We start from the raw sequence: 5,792 nt of genomic DNA, 5'->3' as shown, positions 1-5,792 counted from the left end.
GATATTGTTGCACTGGAACTAAAGTGGTGCTTTTAACAACTTTTTCTTCTTCCCAATTCCAAGAAGCATTTTCATCAATTTCAACATCTCGACTAATGACGAGCTTTTTTGTTTGTAGGTTGTAAACTCGATAGCCTTTTGATTGTGTGCTATATCCCAAGAATATTCCTCGTATAGTCTTGTCTTCAAGCTTGTGCCTCCTTTGATCAGGAACATGTATGTAGCAGATAGATCCAAATACTCGTAGGTGTTTGGCTGATGGCTTTCTTCCACTCCAAGCTTCAATAGGAGTCTTGTCTTTGACTGCCTTAGTTGGACATCTGTTTAAAATGTAAACTGCAGTGTAGACTGCTTCAGCCCAAAAAGTGTTAGGCATACCTTTCTCTTTTAGCATTGATCTTGCCATCTCCATGACTGTGCGATTTTTTCTTTCTGATACACCGTTTTGTTGTGGAGTATATGCGACTGTGAGTTGTCTCTCTATGCCTTCATCTTCGCAGAATTTGTCAAACTCGTAAGATGTATACTCCTTTCCACGATCACTTCTAAGTACTTTTATTTGTTTTCCACTTTGCTTCTCAACAAGGGCCTTGAATTTCTTGAATATTCCAAAGACTTCTGACTTTGCCTTTAAGAAATAAACCCATGTCATTCTAGAGAAGTCATCAATGAAGAGGATGAAGTACTTGTTGTTGTGATGTGAAGGCGTCCTCATTGGTCCACAAACATCAGTATGGATCAACTCTAGTAAGTCTTTAGCTCTCCATGCTTTGTCGGTCGAGAATGGTAATCGATGTTGTTTACCAAGGAGACATCCTTCGCATGATTCATTATTCTCTTTTAAGCATGGAAGATCTCTCATCATGTTTTTCTTATATAGAAGCTTTAAGGCATATGTGTTGAAGTGGCCAAATCTCCTATGCCAAAGCCACGAGTCATCAACTTCTGCCTTCATGGCAATATTAGTTCCAGGTTTGAAGCTTATGGGAAAGCTTCTATTTCTCTTCTCCATTTTTACTTGGCCAATTTCTGTCTTTCTACTGTCATAAATTTTGCATGTATCTTTCTCAAAGTGGAGAGAATATCCAGTCTCCATCATTTGACCAATACTTAAAAGATTTTCTTTAAGATTGGGAACCAATAAAACACCCTTGATGAATTTCGTACCTTTCTTTGTCTCCACCATGACAGTTCCTTTGCCTTGAGACTCCACTATGGTACCGTTTCCTAGTCGAACTTTGACATTGACAGATTTATCAATGTCTTTGAAGATGCTTTGATCTTTGGCCATGTGATTGCTGCATCCCCTATCCAAGTACCAACTTTCTCCTCCGTTAGGAGATTCTTGATTGGCATAAAATAAGCGTTGCTCCTGATTATGTTCTTCAGCAAAGTTTGCTTGATGCTTATTTTTATTACGACAATACTTCTCTACGTGGCCAAATTTCTTGCAGTATTGACATTGAGGTTTTCCATGATGCCAACAATCTTTTTCCATGTGACTTGTCTTTTTACATATGCCACATGGGGGATATTTTCCTTGATGAGTCATAGGGAAGCTTCTAGAATTTTCTTTATTTCTAGAAATTTCTCCTCTACTTTTATTTCCTTCATATTCTTTATTCTGAGACCGTAATTTTAGTTTTGATTGAAAGGCATTTTCGACTGAGTCTTCTTCATGCCTTTTCAATCTTTGTTCATAAGCTTCAAGAGAGCCCATTAGTTGTGTTACTGACAATGTGGCCAAATCTTTTGTTTGTTCAATCGCAGTTGCGATTGCATCATATTTTTGGGGAATAGAAATTAAAATTTTCTCAACGATTTTTTTTGTCAAGAATAGTTTCCCCATAGGCTCTCATCTGACTAACTATTTCCTTTATTCTAGAATAATAATCTTTAATGGTCTCAGATTCTTTCATTCTTATTAATTCAAACTCTCGTCTTAGAGAATAAAGTTTAACATTGCGTACCTCATCACTTCCTTGAAACTCTTCTTGTATTGTGTTCCAAGCTTGTTTTGCGTTTGTGGCACCTATTATTCTCGGAAAGATTGTGTCATCAACTGCTTGTTGAAGAGCAAATAAAGCCCTTGAATCCTTCTGTTTGTTTTCCTTCAACTCCTTCTTCTGAGCTGTAGTAAGAGCGGAAGTGTCTTCTGGAATAGTGAATCCCTCTTCTATAATGTCCCATAAATCTTGGGAGTGAAAGAATGTCTTCATTTTGACACTCCAAAAATCACAATTTTCTCCTGTGAAAATAGGTACTGGAATTGATGATGTTTGATTGGTAGTGGCCATAGGTTGAGAAAATATTTTGGAAGTAGTATAGAATGAAGTTCTAATTTTTTTGAAGTAGTTGAAAAGTTTATCTACGCCCAGTAGATGACCGAACGTAGCTCTGGTACCACTGATAGTAATTCAAGGTTGTGAAAGGGATAGTTGAAGGGATAGAGAAAATGTGTAGATAGTAGAGTGTGAAAGTAGTAGTTGGAGAAGTGTATTTGTAGTTGAGAGTAGTTGTATTGGATGTTGTGTTAGTTGTTCTTGATATTACAAAATGGTAGGATACATGGGTATTTATAGACCCATAAATTATTCTAGAAACTCCTAGCTAGAACTAATGCAAATACTTCTAGATTTTTCTACATAATTGAATGTTCTTGATTTTTCTTTCTATCCTAGGCTTTTCTCCAATACTCTAGAAGTTTTTTTACATTTCAATAACTCTATTTTATATTTTTTTAGATTCTTCTAAAATTTGCATTATACTTTAATAAATATTTTGACATTTTTTTTTTCAGATTCAACCATGCATGCGCGTGTATCTTAGTTCAATGCATACAAAATTCACCGATAGTTTCTCTTATCAGAAAACATTGAAGTGTGTGCCATCATTCAATGAATTTACAACGTCTATTTAAACTCCATATTTTTTTTTTAAAATTTGACTTACATCATTTTTATATAAAAATAATGAATTAACAATAAATTTTTCCAACCACATCATTTGTATATATATGTTTAACCTAATTTGCTAAATCTTCACACTCTCTCTTCTGCGCCTTCTTTTTTCTTCCTTTCCTTTACACTCTCACAATTTCTATTCTATCTCCGGTGCTCAAGCCTGCAAACATATTTTTCAGTAAGTAAACCTTTTTGACTGTATATTATGGAAATTTCAAATTATTTTGTTCTTTTCATCATTTATCTCTGAGCACTATGTTCATTCTTAACTATTTCCTTCAAGGTATATAGACTTAATACATTTACAAAACACTTTACTTATTTGTTTAATAAAAGAAAGTAAAATAAATAATATCTATCTCAGAAATTTATTACTTATACATTATTAGACATGTTATGTATTGTCTCAAACAAGAAAAATGTTTTAGAGACATCTTATTCAAAAATTATATTTATTTACTGTTATTCCATCTTCTAAACCATGCTATTTTGCAGAAAGAAGCACCATTGTTGAGGAGATGGTGATATTAGATATTATTAGAATTTTATTTATCAAAATTATTTTTTAATTTTGAATCGAACATAAAGAAAATTTATTTTGATTAAGATCCCTATCAAGTTTCACTAATGCATGTATTCATTCATAAATAAATAAAACAGATTTTAAAGATTAATCTTATATCAAAAATCAATATTATGCTACTAATCAAGTGAATATTTGATCTTTCACAGTAATGACATTACATATTGTAGAAACTCTCATCAGGTTAATGAAATTTTATATAATGTGTAATGTTTTTCCTGTGAAAGATGAAATGCATATTTGATTAACAGCATAATCTAATATGATATAAGATATTTCCATGCATTTCTTGTGCCACAATAAAATTTGACTTTTACTTTAAGTCTGGAAAGCAGAGTGATGAATACAATTTAGCCATAAAAATTATATCTTCTTGAGAGTAAGTCTTTTACAATTATGTATTTGTTTCAATCTTATTATTATTATTTAGTAAATCTCTCATACATATTGTTTACACTATCTCTGTTGTCCAAATTTATGCTAACTTAAAATACATGTAATACAATTTATTAAAAAGAAAATTAGTTATCCTTGAAAAAGAAACAAAGAAAATTAGTTATCTTTTTGTTCATATGGCAAAGATGCAGAGGTAAGATTCAAATGCATAATGCCAGAACTGATGTATGGTCTCCTTTCGTTTTCGTTACTTTCACTCATTTGTTGGGCTTTCAAGCTGCAAAAAGTGAATATCTTCTGAGTAAGTAATTTTTTTTTTCTTTCATTCTCTTCCCATATACCATGTTAAACTGACTATTCTTTCTTTTCTTATTTTTCTTTTTAAGTAGTTTAATGGAATTATTTTTCGGTGAATGGGAAATCAAAATAGCAGGAAGGAAGAAAACCTAATCTGACAGTCTCCAAAACACAGACGTTTGAATTCAAAGTGGCCATTGAATTTTCTGACAACATAAGTCAGATACAAAATTGTGAACAGAGGCTTTCTCTGTCTGAGAAGAGTGTTGGTTCCTTGATGCACACTATAAATACATGGAATTTTACGTAACACAATCAAAACACTTAGAATTTTCCATCGTTATTCATAGTTTCTTTGAAGAAAACACATCTTGCAGATACAAATTTTGTTCAAGTTCAATCGTGGGTTTGGTTCACTCCTTCCAATTGACAATGAATGAATGAATGATGTAGAATTTTGAGGCTTCTGAGGTCAAGACATTTATCTATGAATATTACGCGACAACAAGTGATGCATGATTTAGACACATAGGAAAAACAAGTTATATCAGTTGTTTTTCGCTTCATTTCAAAGATGTAATGAGACAATAAGTTATATCAGTTGAGAGCATATGGAAAAGCAACTATAACATGTTAAATATAGAGTGACTATGACTTTTATGTATTCTTTTATTCAAATCATGCAGTACAACCCTTTAAAGAAATTATTTGTAAATTCAAAAATAGTGTCTATATCGATCAGAACCAAATCACAAAATCCACGCTCAACTGTGTTTATCCATTTCATTTACCATTATACCATATATTAAAAACATAGCCTATGTTAAAAAAAAGAAACATCAGAGACGATAACAAAACTTTAAACGAAAAATTTGTTCTTTTTTCAACAATTTCTGATCTCTAGTAGACTTATCAGTAGAATTCAAACCTAGATGAAGTTCTGACCATCTGTTGGAGAAAAAAGAACGAGTGGCTCTTGCAGGATTCCCATGAAATTCTTCGATTTCTTCCGGAAGCAAATTATTATTCATCTGCTTCTCACGTTCCATGAATAGTCGGCACATCGAGGAATATCCAGAAAGGATTTTAAGGAATCGCTCTGATTCTATCTCTGTTCGTTCCGTTTGAAGAAAGGAAGGATCCCAACAAAGAATCAATCTTCAGTAGTAGTAATTCTCTTCCTTCACAGCCTTCTTAAAAGGTTACAGACTCTTACTCTCTCTTTCTCTTGTTTCATTTAATTAAATTATGCAACAAGAAACAAAAATCATAGTCAGACATTTTGTAAGGTGGTGCTCCGCTTATTTGGTAGCAAAAAGATTAATTGTGTTTTGTAAGCAATTTCATTATCTCAATGCCACATTAATGCGTTGATGTTAATCTGTTTCACATTTTGAACAAGTTGCATGTAGAAATGGAACTTTTCCTCAGTATATGTTTGAATACACAGTGTATCAGTAAATACATTGTCTCATAGCACACATTTCAAGGTTTTCTGATAAGAGAAACTATCAGTGGATTTTGTATGGTTGAACTTTAAACGAAAAATGTGC

The 5,792-nt window shown here is 32.6% G+C and overlaps 1 long non-coding RNA gene across 1 annotated transcript; it reads left to right on the top strand.

The window, feature by feature from the left end:
- Nucleotides 1-3,055: 3,055 nt before the first annotated feature.
- LOC114169172 lies at nucleotides 3,056-4,877 on the top strand. Its single transcript, XR_003600843.1, has 2 exons — nucleotides 3,056-3,141; nucleotides 4,128-4,877. It is a non-coding gene; the product is annotated as an uncharacterized LOC114169172 (long non-coding RNA).
- Nucleotides 4,878-5,792: the final 915 nt, after the last annotated feature.

Source organism: Vigna unguiculata, chromosome 11, assembly GCF_004118075.2.
Source record: "Vigna unguiculata cultivar IT97K-499-35 chromosome 11, ASM411807v1, whole genome shotgun sequence".
NCBI classification, from domain to species: Eukaryota; Viridiplantae; Streptophyta; class Magnoliopsida; order Fabales; family Fabaceae; genus Vigna; species Vigna unguiculata.
This window is presented reverse-complemented; position numbering and strand designations above follow the sequence as displayed.